This window comes from Telmatherina bonti, assembly GCF_933228915.1.
Source record: "Telmatherina bonti genome assembly, chromosome: 7".
Taxonomy (NCBI): domain Eukaryota; kingdom Metazoa; phylum Chordata; class Actinopteri; order Atheriniformes; family Telmatherinidae; genus Telmatherina; species Telmatherina bonti.
Window position 1 is genome coordinate 3,859,540 of NC_136625.1, and position 16,989 is coordinate 3,876,528.

Below are 16,989 nucleotides of genomic sequence, written 5' to 3' on the forward strand. Positions count from 1 at the left end.
GTGTGTTTCCAGACTGGTCACACTGGTGTGTTTCCAGACTGGTCACACTGGTGTGTTTCCAGACTGGTGTGTTTCCAGACTGGTCACACTGGTGTGTTTCCAGACTGGTCACACTGGTGTGTTTCCAGACTGGTGTGTTTCCAGACTGGTCACACTGGTGTGTTTCCAGACTGGTCGCACTGGTGTGTTTCCAGACTGGTCACACTGGTGTGTTTCCAGACTGGTGTGTTTCCAGACTGGTCGCACTGGTGTGTTTCCAGACTGGTCACACTGGTGTGTTTCCAGACTGGTGTGTTTACAGACTGGTAGCACTGGTGTGTTTCCAGACTGGTCACACTGGTGTGTTTCCAGACTGGTGTGTTTCCAGACTGGTCGCACTGGTGTGTTTCCAGACTGGTGTGTTTCCAGACTGGTCACACTGGTGTGTTTCCAGACTGGTCACACTGGTGTGTTTCCAGACTGGTCACACTGGTGTGTTCCCAGACTGGTGTGTTTCCAGACTGGTCGCACTGGTGTGTTTCCAGACTGGTCACAATGGTGTGTTTCCAGACTGGTGTGTTTCCAGACTGGTCGCACTGGTGTGTTTCCAGACTGGTCACACTGGTGTGTTTCCAGACTGGTGTGTTTCCAGACTGGTGTGTTTCCAGACTGGTCGCACTGGTGTGTTTCCAGACTGGTGTGTTTCCAGACTGGTCACACTGGTGTGTTTCCAGACTGGTGTGTTTCCAGACTGGTCACACTGGTGTGTTTCCAGACTGGTGTGTTTCCAGACTGGTCACACTGGTGTGTTTCCAGACTGGTCGCACTGGTGTGTTTCCAGACTGGTCGCACTGGTGTGTTTCCAGACTGGTCGCACTGGTGTGTTTCCAGACTGGTCGCACTGGTGTGTTTCCAGACTGGTGTGTTTCCAGACTGGTGTGTTTCCAGACTGGTCACACTGGTGTGTTTCCAGACTGGTCACACTGGTGTGTTTCCAGACTGGTGTGTTTCCAGACTGGTCACACTGGTGTGTTTCCAGACTGGTGTGTTTCCAGACTGGTCACACTGGTGTGTTTCCAGACTGGTCACACTGGTGTGTTTCCAGACTGGTGTGTTTCCAGACTGGTCACACTGGTGTGTTTCCAGACTGGTGTGTTTCCAGACTGGTCACACGGGTGTGTTTCCAGACTGGTGTGTTTCCAGACTGGTCGCACTGGTGTGTTTCCAGACTGGTGTGTTTCCAGACTGGTCACACTGGTGTGTTTCCAGACTGGTGTGTTTCCAGACTGGTCACACTGGTGTGTTTCCAGACTGGTCACACTGGTGTGTTTCCAGACTGGTGTGTTTCCAGACTGGTCGCACTGGTGTGTTTCCAGACTGGTCACACTGGTGTGTTTCCAGACTGGTGTGTTTCCAGACTGGTCACACTGGTGTGTTTCCAGACTGGTGTGTTTCCAGACTGGTGTGTTTCCAGACTGGTCACACTGGTGTGTTTCCAGACTGGTGTGTTTCCAGACTGGTCACACTGGTGTGTTTCCAGACTGGTGTGTTTCCAGACTGGTCACACTGGTGTGTTTCCAGACTGGTGTGTTTCCAGACTGGTCGCACTGGTGTGTTTCCAGACTGGTGTTTCCAGACTGGTCAAACTGGTGTGTTTCCAGACTGGTGTGTTTCCAGACTGGTCATACTGGTGTGTTTCCAGACTGGTCACACTGGTGTGTTTCCAGACTGGTGTGTTTCCAGACTGGTCGCACTGGTGTGTTTCCAGACTGGTGTGTTTCCAGACTGGTCACATTGGTGTGTTTCCAGACTGGTCACACTGGTGTGTTTCCAGACTGGTTTGTTTCCAGACTGGTGTGTTTCCAGACTGGTCGCACTGGTGTGTTTCCAGACTGGTGTGTTTCCAGACTGGTCGCACTGGGGTGTTTCCAGACTGGTATGTTTCCAGACTGGTCGCACTGGTGTGTTTCCAGACTGGTCACACTGGTGTGTTTCCAGACTGGTTTGTTTCCAGACTGGTCACACTGGTGTGTTTCCAGACTGGTGTGTTTCCAGACTGGTCACACTGGTGTGTTTTCAGACTGGTGTGTTTCCAGACTGGTCGCACTGGTGTGTTTCCAGACTGGTGTGTTTCCAGACTGGTCGCACTGGTGTGTTTCCAGACTGGTGTGTTTACAGACTGGTCGCACTGGTGTGTTTCCAGACTGGTCACACTGGTGTGTTTCCAGACTGGTCGCACTGGTGTGTTTCCAGACTGGTGTGTTTCCGGACTGGTCACACTGGTGTGTTTCCAGACTGGTCACACTGGTGTGTTTCCAGACTGGTGTGTTTCCAGACTGGTCGCACTGGTGTGTTTCCAGACTGGTCACACTGGTGTGTTTCCAGACTGGTGTGTTTCCAGACTGGTCGCACTGGTGTGTTTCCAGACTGGTGTGTTTACAGACTGGTCGCACTGGTGTGTTTCCAGACTGGTCACACTGGTGTTTTTCCAGACTGGTCGCACTGGTGTGTTTCCAGACTGGTCACACTGGTGTGTTTCCAGACTGGTCGCACTGGTGTGTTTCCAGACTGGTCACACTGGTGTGTTTCCAGACTGGTGTGTTTCCAGACTGGTCGCACTGGTGTGTTTCCAGACTGGTGTGTTTACAGACTGGTCGCACTGGTGTGTTTCCAGACTGGTCACACTGGTGTGTTTCCAGACTGGTCGCACTGGTGTGTTTCCAGACTGGTGTGTTTCCAGACTGGTCACACTGGTGTGTATCCAGACTGGTCGCACTGGTGTGTTTCCAGACTGGTGTGTTTCCAGACTGGTCGCACTGGTGTGTTTCCAGACTGGTGTGTTTCCAGACTGGTCACACTGGTGTGTTTCCAGACTGGTGTGTTTCCAGACTGGTCGCACTGGTGTGTTTCCAAACTGGTGTGTTTCCAGACTGGTCACACTGGTGTGTTTCCAGACTGGTGTGTTTCCAGACTGGTCACACTGGTGTGTTTCCAGACTGGTGTGTTTCCAGACTGGTCGCACTGGTGTGTTTCCAGACTGGTGTGTTTCCAGACTGGTCGCACTGGTGTGTTTCCAGACTGGTGTGTTTCCAGACTGGTCGCACTGGTGTGTTTCCAGACTGGTCACACTGGTGTGTTTCCAGACTGGTTTGTTTCCAGACTGGTCGCACTGGTGTGTTTGCAGACTGGTGTGTTTCCAGACTGGTCACACTGGTGTGTTTCCAGACTGGTGTGTTTCCAGACTGGTCACACTGGTGTGTTTCCAGACTGGTGTGTTTCCAGACTGGTCACACTGGTGTGTTTCCAGACTGGTGTGTTTCCAGACTGGTCACACTGGTGTGTTTCCAGACTGGTGTGTTTCCAGACTGGTCACACTGGTGTGTTTCCAGACTGGTGTGTTTCCAGACTGGTGTGTTTCCAGACTGGTCACACTGGTGTGTTTCCAGACTGGTGTGTTTCCAGACTGGTCACACTGGTGTGTTTCCAGACTGGTGTGTTTCCAGACTGGTCGCACTGGTTTGTTTCCAGACTGGTGTGTTTCCAGACTGGTCACACTGGTGTGTTTCCAGACTGGTGTGTTTCCAGACTGGTCATACTGGTGTGTTTCCAGACTGGTCACACTGGTGTGTTTCCAGACTGGTGTGTTTCCAGACTGGTCACACTGGTGTGTTTCCAGACTGGTGTGTTTCCAGACTGGTCACATTGGTGTGTTTCCAGACTGGTCACACTGGTGTGTTTCCAGACTGGTTTGTTTCCAGACTGGTCGCACTGGTGTGTTTCCAGACTGGTGTGTTTCCAGACTGGTCACACTGGTGTGTTTCCAGACTGGTCACACTGGTGTTTTTCCAGACTGGTGTGTTTCCAGACTGGTCACACTGGTGTGTTTCCAGACTGGTGTGTTTCCAGACTGGTCGCACTGGTGTGTTTCCAGACTGGTGTGTTTCCAGACTGGTCACACTGGTGTGTTTCCAGACTGGTGTGTTTCCAGACTGGTCACACTGGTGTGTTTCCAGACTGGTCACACTGGTGTGTTTCCAGACTGGTGTGTTTCCAGACTGGTCACACTGGTGTGTTTCCAGACTGGTGTGTTTCCAGACTGGTCGCACTGGTGTGTTTCCAGACTGGTCACACTGGTGTGTTTCCAGACTGGTGTGTTTCCAGACTGGTCACATTGGTGTGTTTCCAGACTGGTGTGTTTCCAGACTGGTCGCACTGGTTTGTTTCCAGACTGGTGTGTTTCCAGACTGGTCACACTGGTGTGTTTCCAGACTGGTGTGTTTCCAGACTGGTCATACTGGTGTGTTTCCAGACTGGTCACACTGGTGTGTTTCCAGACTGGTGTGTTTCCAGACTGGTGTGTTTCCAGACTGGTCACACTGGTGTGTTTCCAGACTGGTGTGTTTCCAGACTGGTCACATTGGTGTGTTTCCAGACTGGTCACACTGGTGTGTTTCCAGACTGGTGTGTTTCCAGACTGGTCACACTGGTGTGTTTCCAGACTGGTGTGTTTCCAGACTGGTCACACTGGTGTGTTTCCAGACTGGTGTGTTTCCAGACTGGTCGCACTGGTTTGTTTCCAGACTGGTGTGTTTCCAGACTGGTCACACTGGTGTGTTTCCAGACTGGTGTGTTTCCAGACTGGTCATACTGGTGTGTTTCCAGACTGGTCACACTGGTGTGTTTCCAGACTGGTGTGTTTCCAGACTGGTCACACTGGTGTGTTTCCAGACTGGTGTGTTTCTAGACTGGTCACACTGGTGTGTTTCCAGACTGGCCACACTGGTGTGTTTCCAGACTGGTCGCACTGGTGTGTTTCCAGACTGGTCGCACTGGTGTGTTTCCAGACTGGCCACACTGGTGTGTTTACAGACTGGTGTGTTTCCAGACTGGTCACACTGGTGTGTTTCCAGACTGGCCACACTGGTGTGTTTCCAGACTGGTGTGTTTCCAGACTGGTCGCACTGGTGTGTTTCCAGACTGGTCACACTGGTGTGTTTCCAGACTGGTGTGTTTCCAGACTGGTCACACTGGTGTGTTTCCAGACTGGTCACACTGGTGTGTTTCCAGACTGGTGTGTTTCCAGACTGGTCGCACTGGTGTGTTTCCAGACTGGTGTGTTTCCAGACTGGTCACACTGGTGTGTTTCCAGACTGGTGTGTTTCCAGACTGGTCGCACTGGTGTGTTTCCAGACTGGTGTGTTTCCAGACTGGTCACACTGGTGTGTTTCCAGACTGGTGTGTTTCCAGACTGGTCACACTGGTGTGTTTCCAGACTGGTGTGTTTCCAGACTGGTCGCACTGGTGTGTTTCCAGACTGGTGAGTTTCCAGACTGGTCGCACTGGTGTGTTTCCAGACTGGTGTGTTTCCAGACTGGTCGCACTGGTGTGTTTCCAGACTGGTGTGTTTCCAGACTGGTCGCACTGGTGTGTTTCCAGACTGGTGTGTTTCCAGACTGGTCGCACTGGTGTGTTTCCAGACTGGTCACACTGGTGTGTTTCCAGACTGGTTTGTTTCCAGACTGGTCGCACTGGTGTGTTTCCAGACTGGTGTGTTTCCAGACTGGTCACACTGGTGTGTTTCCAGACTGGTGTGTTTCCAGACTGGTCACACTGGTGTGTTTCCAGACTGGTGTGTTTCCAGACTGGTCACACTGGTGTGTTTCCAGACTGGTGTGTTTCCAGACTGGTCACACTGGTGTGTTTCCAGACTGGTGTGTTTCCAGACTGGTCACACTGGTGTGTTTCCAGACTGGTGTGTTTCCAGACTGGTCGCACTGGTGTGTTTCCAGACTGGTGTGTTTCCAGACTGGTCACACTGGTGTGTTTCCAGACTGGTGTGTTTCCAGACTGGTCGCACTGGTGTGTTTCCAGACTGGTCACACTGGTGTGTTTCCAGACTGGTGTGTTTCCAGACTGGTCACACTGGTGTGTTTCCAGACTGGTGTGTTTCCAGACTGGTCGCACTGGTTTGTTTCCAGACTGGTGTGTTTCCAGACTGGTCACACTGGTGTGTTTCCAGACTGGTGTGTTTCCAGACTGGTCATACTGGTGTGTTTCCAGACTGGTCACACTGGTGTGTTTCCAGACTGGTGTGTTTCCAGACTGGTGTGTTTCCAGACTGGTCACACTGGTGTGTTTCCAGACTGGTGTGTTTCCAGACTGGTCACATTGGTGTGTTTCCAGACTGGTCACACTGGTGTGTTTCCAGACTGGTGTGTTTCCAGACTGGTCACACTGGTGTGTTTCCAGACTGGTGTGTTTCCAGACTGGTCATACTGGTGTGTTTCCAGACTGGTCACACTGGTGTGTTTCCAGACTGGTGTGTTTCCAGACTGGTGTGTTTCCAGACTGGTCACACTGGTGTGTTTCCAGACTGGTGTGTTTCCAGACTGGTCGCACTGGTTTGTTTCCAGACTGGTGTGTTTCCAGACTGGTCACACTGGTGTGTTTCCAGACTGGTGTGTTTCCAGACTGGTCACACTGGTGTGTTTCCAGACTGGTGTGTTTCCAGACTGGTCACACTGGTGTGTTTCCAGACTGGTGTGTTTCCAGACTGGTCACATTGGTGTGTTTCCAGACTGGTCACACTGGTGTGTTTCCAGACTGGTTTGTTTCCAGACTGGTCGCACTGGTGTGTTTCCAGACTGGTGTGTTTCCAGACTGGTCACACTGGTGTGTTTCCAGACTGGTGTGTTTCCAGACTGGTCACACTGGTGTTTTTCCAGACTGGTGTGTTTCCAGACTGGTCACACTGGTGTGTTTCCAGACTGGTGTGTTTCCAGACTGGTCACACTGGTGTGTTTCCAGACTGGTCACACTGGTGTGTTTCCAGACTGGTGTGTTTCCAGACTGGTCACACTGGTGTGTTTCCAGACTGGTGTGTTTCCAGACTGGTCGCACTGGTGTGTTTCCAGACTGGTCACACTGGTGTGTTTCCAGACTGGTGTGTTTCCAGACTGGTCACACTGGTGTGTTTCCAGACTGGTGTGTTTCCAGACTGGTCGCACTGGTTTGTTTCCAGACTGGTGTGTTTCCAGACTGGTCACACTGGTGTGTTTCCAGACTGGTGTGTTTCCAGACTGGTCATACTGGTGTGTTTCCAGACTGGTCACACTGGTGTGTTTCCAGACTGGTGTGTTTCCAGACTGGTGTGTTTCCAGACTGGTCACACTGGTGTGTTTCCAGACTGGTGTGTTTCCAGACTGGTCACATTGGTGTGTTTCCAGACTGGTCACACTGGTGTGTTTCCAGACTGGTGTGTTTCCAGACTGGTCACACTGGTGTGTTTCCAGACTGGTGTGTTTCCAGACTGGTCACACTGGTGTGTTTCCAGACTGGTGTGTTTCCAGACTGGTCATACTGGTGTGTTTCCAGACTGGTCACACTGGTGTGTTTCCAGACTGGTGTGTTTCCAGACTGGTCACACTGGTGTGTTTCCAGACTGGTGTGTTTCCAGACTGGTCACATTGGTGTGTTTCCAGACTGGTCACACTGGTGTGTTTCCAGACTGGTGTGTTTCCAGACTGGTCACACTGGTGTGTTTCCAGACTGGTGTGTTTCCAGACTGGTCACACTGGTGTGTTTCCAGACTGGCCACACTGGTGTGTTTCCAGACTGGTCGCACTGGTGTGTTTCCAGACTGGTCGCACTGGTGTGTTTCCAGACTGGCCACACTGGTGTGTTTACAGACTGGTGTGTTTCCAGACTGGTCACACTGGTGTGTTTCCAGACTGGCCACACTGGTGTGTTTCCAGACTGGTGTGTTTCCAGACTGGTCGCACTGGTGTGTTTCCAGACTGGTCACACTGGTGTGTTTCCAGACTGGTGTGTTTCCAGACTGGTCACACTGGTGTGTTTCCAGACTGGTCACACTGGTGTGTTTCCAGACTGGTGTGTTTCCAGACTGGTCACACTGGTGTGTTTCCAGACTGGTGTGTTTCCAGACTGGTCGCACTGGTGTGTTTCCAGACTGGTCACACTGGTGTGTTTCCAGACTGGTGTGTTTCCAGACTGGTGTGTTTCCAGACTGGTCACACTGGTGTGTTTCCAGACTGGTCACACTGGTGTGTTTCCAGACTGGTCACACTGGTGTGTTTCCAGACTGGTCACACTGGTGTGTTTCCAGACTGGTCACACTGGTGTGTTTCCAGACTGGTGTGTTTCCAGACTGGTCACACTGGTGTGTTTCCAGACTGGTGTGTTTCCAGACTGGTCACACTGGTGTGTTTCCAGACTGGTGTGTTTCCAGACTGGTCGCACTGGTGTGTTTCCAGACTGGTGTGTTTCCAGACTGGTCACACTGGTGTGTTTCCAGACTGGTGTGTTTCCAGACTGGTCACACTGGTGTGTTTCCAGACTGGTGTGTTTCCAGACTGGTCACACTGGTGTGTTTCCAGACTGGTGTGTTTCCAGACTGGTCACACTGGTGTGTTTCCAGACTGGTGTGTTTCCAGACTGGTCACACTGGTGTGTTTTCAGACTGGTGTGTTTCCAGACTGGTCGCACTGGTGTGTTTCCAGACTGGTGTGTTTCCAGACTGGTCGAACTGGTGTGTTTCCAGACTGGTGTGTTTCCAGACTGGTGTGTTTCCAGACTGGTCGCACTGGTGTGTTTCCAGACTGGTCACACTGGTGTGTTTCCAGACTGGTGTGTTTCCAGACTGGTCACACTGGTGTGTTTCCAGACTGGTGTGTTTCCAGACTGGTCACACTGGTGTGTTTTCAGACTGGTGTGTTTCCAGACTGGTGTGTTTCCAGACTGGTCACACTGGTGTGTTTCCAGACTGGTGTGTTTCCAGACTGGTCACACTGGTGTGTTTCCAGACTGGTGTGTTTCCAGACTGGTCACACTGGTGTGTTTTCAGACTGGTGTGTTTCCAGACTGGTCGCACTGGTGTGTTTCCAGACTGGTGTGTTTCCAGACTGGTCGAACTGGTGTGTTTCCAGACTGGTGTGTTTCCAGACTGGTGTGTTTCCAGACTGGTGTGTTTACAGACTGGTCACACTGGTGTGTTTCCAGACTGGTGTGTTTCCAGACTGGTCACACTGGTGTGTTTCCAGACTGGTGTGTTTCCAGACTGGTCACACTGGTGTGTTTCCAGACTGGTGTGTTTCCAGACTGGTCACACTGGTGTGTTTCCAGACTGGTCGCACTGGTGTGTTTCCAGACTGGTGTGTTTCCAGACTGGTCGCACTGGTGTGTTTCCAGACTGGTCGCACTGGTGTGTTTCCAGACTGGTGTGTTTCCAGACTGGTCGCACTGGTGTGTTTCCAGACTGGTGTGTTTCCAGACTGGTCACACTGGTGTGTTTCCAGACTGGTGTGTTTCCAGACTGGTCGCACTGGTGTGTTTCCAGACTGGTCACACTGGTGTGTTTCCAGACTGGTGTGTTTCCAGACTGGTCACACTGGTGTGTTTCCAGACTGGTCACACTGGTGTGTTTCCAGACTGGTCACACTGGTGTGTTTCCAGACTGGTCACACTGGTGTGTTTCCAGACTGGTGTGTTTCCAGACTGGTCACACTGGTGTGTTTCCAGACTGGTGTGTTTCCAGACTGGTCACACTGGTGTGTTTCCAGACTGGTCGCACTGGTGTGTTTCCAGACTGGTGTGTTTCCAGACTGGTCACACTGGTGTGTTTCCAGACTGGTGTGTTTCCAGACTGGTCACACTGGTGTGTTTCCAGACTGGTGTGTTTCCAGACTGGTCACACTGGTGTGTTTCCAGACTGGTGTGTTTCCAGACTGGTCACACTGGTGTGTTTCCAGACTGGTGTGTTTCCAGACTGGTCACACTGGTGTGTTTCCAGACTGGTGTGTTTCCAGACTGGTCACACTGGTGTGTTTTCAGACTGGTGTGTTTCCAGACTGGTCGCACTGGTGTGTTTCCAGACTGGTGTGTTTCCAGACTGGTCGAACTGGTGTGTTTCCAGACTGGTGTGTTTCCAGACTGGTGTGTTTCCAGACTGGTCGCAGGTGTGTTTCCAGACTGGTCACACTGGTGTGTTTCCAGACTGGTGTGTTTCCAGACTGGTCACACTGGTGTGTTTCCAGACTGGTGTGTTTCCAGACTGGTCACACTGGTGTGTTTTCAGACTGGTGTGTTTCCAGACTGGTGTGTTTCCAGACTGGTCACACTGGTGTGTTTCCAGACTGGTGTGTTTCCAGACTGGTCACACTGGTGTGTTTCCAGACTGGTGTGTTTCCAGACTGGTCACACTGGTGTGTTTTCAGACTGGTGTGTTTCCAGACTGGTCGCACTGGTGTGTTTCCAGACTGGTGTGTTTCCAGACTGGTCGAACTGGTGTGTTTCCAGACTGGTGTGTTTCCAGACTGGTGTGTTTCCAGACTGGTCGCACTGGTGTGTTTCCAGACTGGTGTGTTTCCAGACTGGTCACACTGGTGTGTTTCCAGACTGGTGTGTTTCCAGACTGGTCACACTGGTGTGTTTCCAGACTGGTGTGTTTCCAGACTGGTCACACTGGTGTGTTTCCAGACTGGTCGCACTGGTGTGTTTCCAGACTGGTGTGTTTCCAGACTGGTCGCACTGGTGTGTTTCCAGACTGGTCGCACTGGTGTGTTTCCAGACTGGTGTGTTTCCAGACTGGTCGCACTGGTGTGTTTCCAGACTGGTGTGTTTCCAGACTGGTCACACTGGTGTGTTTCCAGACTGGTCACACTGGTGTGTTTCCAGACTGGTGTGTTTCCAGACTGGTCGCACTGGTGTGTTTCCAGACTGGTGTGTTTCCAGACTGGTGTGTTTACAGACTGGTCACACTGGTGTGTTTCCAGACTGGTGTGTTTCCAGACTGGTCACACTGGTGTGTTTCCAGACTGTTCACACTGGTGTGTTTCCAGACTGGTGTGTTTCCAGACTGGTCGCACTGGTGTGTTTCCAGACTGGTCGCACTGGTGTGTTTCCAGACTGGTGTGTTTCCAGACTGGTGTGTTTCCAGACTGGTCACACTGGTGTGTTTCCAGACTGGTGTGTTTCCAGACTGGTCGCACTGGTGTGTTTCCAGACTGTTCACACTGGTGTGTTTCCAGACTGGTGTGTTTCCAGACTGGTCGCACTGGTGTGTTTCCAGACTGGTGTGTTTCCAGACTGGTCACACTGGTGTGTTTCCAGACTGGTCACACTGGTGTGTTTCCAGACTGGTGTGTTTCCAGACTGGTCACACTGGTGTGTTTCCAGACTGGTGTGTTTCCAGACTGGTCGCACTGGTGTGTTTCCAGACTGGTGTGTTTCCAGACTGGTCACACTGGTGTGTTTCCAGACTGTTCACACTGGTGTGTTTCCAGACTGGTGTGTTTCCAGACTGGTCACACTGGTGTGTTTCCAGACTGGTGTGTTTCCAGACTGGTGTGTTTCCAGACTGGTCACACTGGTGTGTTTCCAGACTGGTCACACTGGTGTGTTTCCAGACTGGTGTGTTTCCAGACTGGTCACACTGGTGTGTTTCCAGACTGGTCACACTGGTGTGTTTCCAGACTGGTCGCACTGGTGTGTTTCCAGACTGGTGTGTTTCCAGACTGGTCGCACTGGTGTGTTTCCAGACTGGTGTGTTTCCAGACTGGTCACACTGGTGTGTTTCCAGACTGGTCACACTGGTGTGTTTCCAGACTGGTGTGTTTCCAGACTGGTCGCACTGGTGTGTTTCCAGACTGGTGTGTTTCCAGTCTGGTGTGTTTCCAGACTGGTCACACTGGTGTGTTTCCAGACTGGTGTGTTTCCAGACTGGTCACACTGGTGTGTTTCCAGACTGGTGTGTTTCCAGACTGGTCACACTGGTGTGTTTCCAGACTGGTGTGTTTCCAGACTGGTCACACTGGTGTGTTTCCAGACTGGTGTGTTTCCAGACTGGTGTGTTTCCAGACTGGTCACACTGGTGTGTTTCCAGACTGGTGTGTTTCCAGACTGGTCACACTGGTGTGTTTCCAGACTGGTGTGTTTCCAGACTGGTCACACTGGTGTGTTTCCAGACTGGTGTGTTTCCAGACTGGTCACACTGGTGTGTTTCAGACTGGTGTGTTTCCAGACTGGTCGCACTGGTGTGTTTCCAGACTGGTGTGTTTCCAGACTGGTCGAACTGGTGTGTTTCCAGACTGGTGTGTTTCCAGACTGGTGTGTTTCCAGACTGGTCGCACTGGTGTGTTTCCAGACTGGTCACACTGGTGTGTTTCCAGACTGGTGTGTTTCCAGACTGGTCACACTGGTGTGTTTCCAGACTGGTGTGTTTCCAGACTGGTCACACTGGTGTGTTTTCAGACTGGTGTGTGTTTCCAGACTGGTGTGTTTCCAGACTGGTCGCACTGGTGTGTTTCCAGACTGGTGTGTTTCCAGACTGGTCACACTGGTGTGTTTCCAGACTGGTGTGTTTCCAGACTGGTCACACTGGTGTGTTTCCAGACTGGTGTGTTTCCAGACTGGTGTGTTTCCAGACTGGTCGCACTGGTGTGTTTCCAGACTGGTGTGTTTCCAGACTGGTCACACTGGTGTGTTTCCAGACTGGTGTGTTTCCAGACTGGTCACACTGGTGTGTTTCCAGACTGGTGTGTTTCCAGACTGGTCACACTGGTGTGTTTCCAGACTGGTCGCACTGGTGTGTTTCCAGACTGGTGTGTTTCCAGACTGGTCGCACTGGTGTGTTTCCAGACTGGTCGCACTGGTGTGTTTCCAGACTGGTGTGTTTCCAGACTGGTCGCACTGGTGTGTTTCCAGACTGGTGTGTTTCCAGACTGGTCACACTGGTGTGTTTCCAGACTGGTCACACTGGTGTGTTTCCAGACTGGTGTGTTTCCAGACTGGTCGCACTGGTGTGTTTCCAGACTGGTGTGTTTCCAGACTGGTGTGTTTACAGACTGGTCACACTGGTGTGTTTCCAGACTGGTGTGTTTCCAGACTGGTCACACTGGTGTGTTTCCAGACTGTTCACACTGGTGTGTTTCCAGACTGGTGTGTTTCCAGACTGGTCGCACTGGTGTGTTTCCAGACTGGTCGCACTGGTGTGTTTCCAGACTGGTGTGTTTCCAGACTGGTGTGTTTCCAGACTGGTCACACTGGTGTGTTTCCAGACTGGTGTGTTTCCAGACTGGTCGCACTGGTGTGTTTCCAGACTGGTCACACTGGTGTGTTTCCAGACTGGTGTGTTTCCAGACTGGTCGCACTGGTGTGTTTCCAGACTGGTGTGTTTCCAGACTGGTCACACTGGTGTGTTTCCAGACTGGTGTGTTTCCAGACTGGTCACACTGGTGTGTTTCCAGACTGGTGTGTTTCCAGACTGGTCGCACTGGTGTGTTTCCAGACTGGTGTGTTTCCAGACTGGTCACACTGGTGTGTTTCCAGACTGTCACACTGGTGTGTTTCCAGACTGGTGTGTTTCCAGACTGGTCGCACTGGTGTGTTTCCAGACTGGTGTGTTTCCAGACTGGTCACACTGGTGTGTTTCCAGACTGGTCACACTGGTGTGTTTCCAGACTGGTGTGTTTCCAGACTGGTCACACTGGTGTGTTTCCAGACTGGTCCACTGGTGTGTTTCCAGACTGGTCGCACTGGTGTGTTTCCAGACTGGTGTGTTTCCAGACTGGTCGCACTGGTGTGTTTCCAGACTGGTGTGTTTCCAGACTGGTCACACTGGTGTGTTTCCAGACTGGTCACACTGGTGTGTTTCCAGACTGGTGTGTTTCCAGACTGGTCGCACTGGTGTGTTTCCAGACTGGTGTGTTTCCAGTCTGGTGTGTTTCCAGACTGGTCACACTGGTGTGTTTCCAGACTGGTGTGTTTCCAGACTGGTCACACTGGTGTGTTTCCAGACTGGTGTGTTTCCAGACTGGTCACACTGGTGTGTTTCCAGACTGGTCACACTGGTGTGTTTCCAGACTGGTGTGTTTCCAGACTGGTCACACTGGTGTGTTTCCAGACTGGTGTGTTTCCAGACTGGTCGCACTGGTGTGTTTCCAGACTGGTGTGTTTCCAGACTGGTCACACTGGTGTGTTTCCAGACTGGTGTGTTTCCAGACTGGTCACAGTGGTGTGTTTCCAGACTGGTGTGTTTCCAGACTGGTCGCACTGGTGTGTTTCCAGACTGGTCACACTGGTGTGTTTCCAGACTGGTGTGTTTCCAGACTGGTGTGTTTCCAGACTGGTCACACTGGTGTGTTTCCAGACTGGTCACACTGGTGTGTTTCCAGACTGGTCACACTGGTGTGTTTCCAGACTGGTCACACTGGTGTGTTTCCAGACTGGTGTGTTTCCAGACTGGTCACACTGGTGTGTTTCCAGACTGGTGTGTTTCCAGACTGGTCGCACTGGTGTGTTTCCAGACTGGTGTGTTTCCAGACTGGTCGAACTGGTGTGTTTCCAGACTGGTGTGTTTCCAGACTGGTGTGTTTCCAGACTGGTCGCACTGGTGTGTTTCCAGACTGGTGTGTTTCCAGACTGGTCACACTGGTGTGTTTCAGACTGGTGTGTTTCCAGACTGGTCGCACTGGTGTGTTTCCAGACTGGTGTGTTTCCAGACTGGTCGAACTGGTGTGTTTCCAGACTGGTGTGTTTCCAGACTGGTGTGTTTCCAGACTGGTCGCACTGGTGTGTTTCCAGACTGGTGTGTTTCCAGACTGGTCACACTGGTGTGTTTCCAGACTGGTGTGTTTCCAGACTGGTCACACTGGTGTGTTTCCAGACTGGTGTGTTTCCAGACTGGTCACACTGGTGTGTTTCAGACTGGTGTGTTTCCAGACTGGTGTGTTTCCAGACTGGTCACACTGGTGTGTTTCCAGACTGGTGTGTTTCCAGACTGGTCACACTGGTGTGTTTCCAGACTGGTGTGTTTCCAGACTGGTCACACTGGTGTGTTTCAGACTGGTGTGTTTCCAGACTGGTCGCACTGGTGTGTTTCCAGACTGGTGTGTTTCCAGACTGGTCGCACTGGTGTGTTTCCAGACTGGTGTGTTTCCAGACTGGTGTGTTTCCAGACTGGTCGCACTGGTGTGTTTCCAGACTGGTGTGTTTCCAGACTGGTCACACTGGTGTGTTTCCAGACTGGTGTGTTTCCAGACTGGTCACACTGGTGTGTTTCCAGACTGGTGTGTTTCCAGACTGGTCACACTGGTGTGTTTCCAGACTGGTCGCACTGGTGTGTTTCCAGACTGGTGTGTTTCCAGACTGGTCACACTGGTGTGTTTCCAGACTGGTGTGTTTCCAGACTGGTGTGTTTCCAGACTGGTCGCACTGGTGTGTTTCCAGACTGGTGTGTTTCCAGACTGGTGTGTTTCCAGACTGGTCACACTGGTGTGTTTCCAGACTGGTGTGTTTCCAGACTGGTCGCACTGGTGTGTTTCCAGACTGTCGCACTGGTGTGTTTCCAGACTGGTGTGTTTCCAGACTGGTGTGTTTCCAGACTGTTCACACTGGTGTGTTTCCAGACTGGTGTGTTTCCAGACTGGTCACACTGGTGTGTTTCCAGACTGGTCACACTGGTGTGTTTCCAGACTGGTGTGTTTCCAGACTGGTCGCACTGGTGTGTTTCCAGACTGGTCGCACTGGTGTGTTTCCAGACTGGTGTGTTTCCAGACTGGTGTGTTTCCAGACTGGTCACACTGGTGTGTTTCCAGACTGTTCACACTGGTGTGTTTCCAGACTGGTGTGTTTCCAGACTGGTCGCACTGGTGTGTTTCCAGACTGTTCACACTGGTGTGTTTCCAGACTGGTGTGTTTCCAGACTGGTCGCACTGGTGTGTTTCCAGACTGGTCACACTGGTGTGTTTCCAGACTGGTCACACTGGTGTGTTTCCAGACTGGTGTGTTTCCAGACTGGTCACACTGGTGTGTTTCCAGACTGGTGTGTTTCCAGACTGGTCGCACTGGTGTGTTTCCAGACTGGTGTGTTTCCAGACTGGTCACACTGGTGTGTTTCCAGACTGGTTCACACTGGTGTGTTTCCAGACTGGTGTGTTTCCAGACTGGTCGCACTGGTGTGTTTCCAGACTGGTCCACTGGTGTGTTTCCAGACTGGTCACACTGGTGTGTTTCCAGACTGGTGTGTTTCCAGACTGGTCACACTGGTGTGTTTCCAGACTGGTGTGTTTCCAGACTGGTCACACTGGTGTGTTTCCAGACTGGTGTGTTTCCAGACTGGTCACACTGGTGTGTTTCCAGACTGGTCACACTGGTGTGTTTCCAGACTGGTCACACTGGTGTGTTTCCAGACTGGTGTGTTTCCAGACTGGTCACACTGGTGTGTTTCCAGACTGGTGTGTTTCCAGACTGGTCACACTGGTGTGTTTCCAGACTGGTCGCACTGGTGTGTTTCCAGACTGGTGTGTTTCCAGACTGGTCACACTGGTGTGTTTCCAGACTGGTGTGTTTCCAGACTGGTGTGTTTCCAGACTGGTCGCACTGGTGTGTTTCCAGACTGGTGTGTTTCCAGACTGGTCACACTGGTGTGTTTCCAGACTGGTCACACTGGTGTGTTTCCAGACTGGTGTGTTTCCAGACTGGTCGCACTGGTGTGTTTCCAGACTGGTGTGTTTCCAGACTGGTGTGTTTCCAGACTGGTCACACTGGTGTGTTTCCAGACTGGTGTGTTTCCAGACTGGTCACACTGGTGTGTTTCCAGACTGGTGTGTTTCCAGACTGGTCACACTGGTGTGTTTCCAGACTGGTGTGTTTCCAGACTGGTGTGTTTCCAGACTGGTCGCACTGGTGTGTTTCCAGACTGGTGTGTTTCCAGACTGGTCACACTGGTGTGTTTCCAGACTGGTGTGTTTCCAGACTGGTCACACTGGTGTGTTTCCAGACTGGTCACACTGGTGTGTTTCCAGACTGGTGTGTTTCCAGACTGGTCACACTGGTGTGTTTCCAGACTGGTCAGCACTGGTGTGTTTCCAGACTGGTGTGTTTCCAGACTGGTCACACTGGTGTGTTTCCAGACTGGTCGCACTGGTGTGTTTCCAGACTGGTCACACTGGTGTGTTTCCAGACTGGTCGCACTGGTGTGTTTCCAGACTGGTG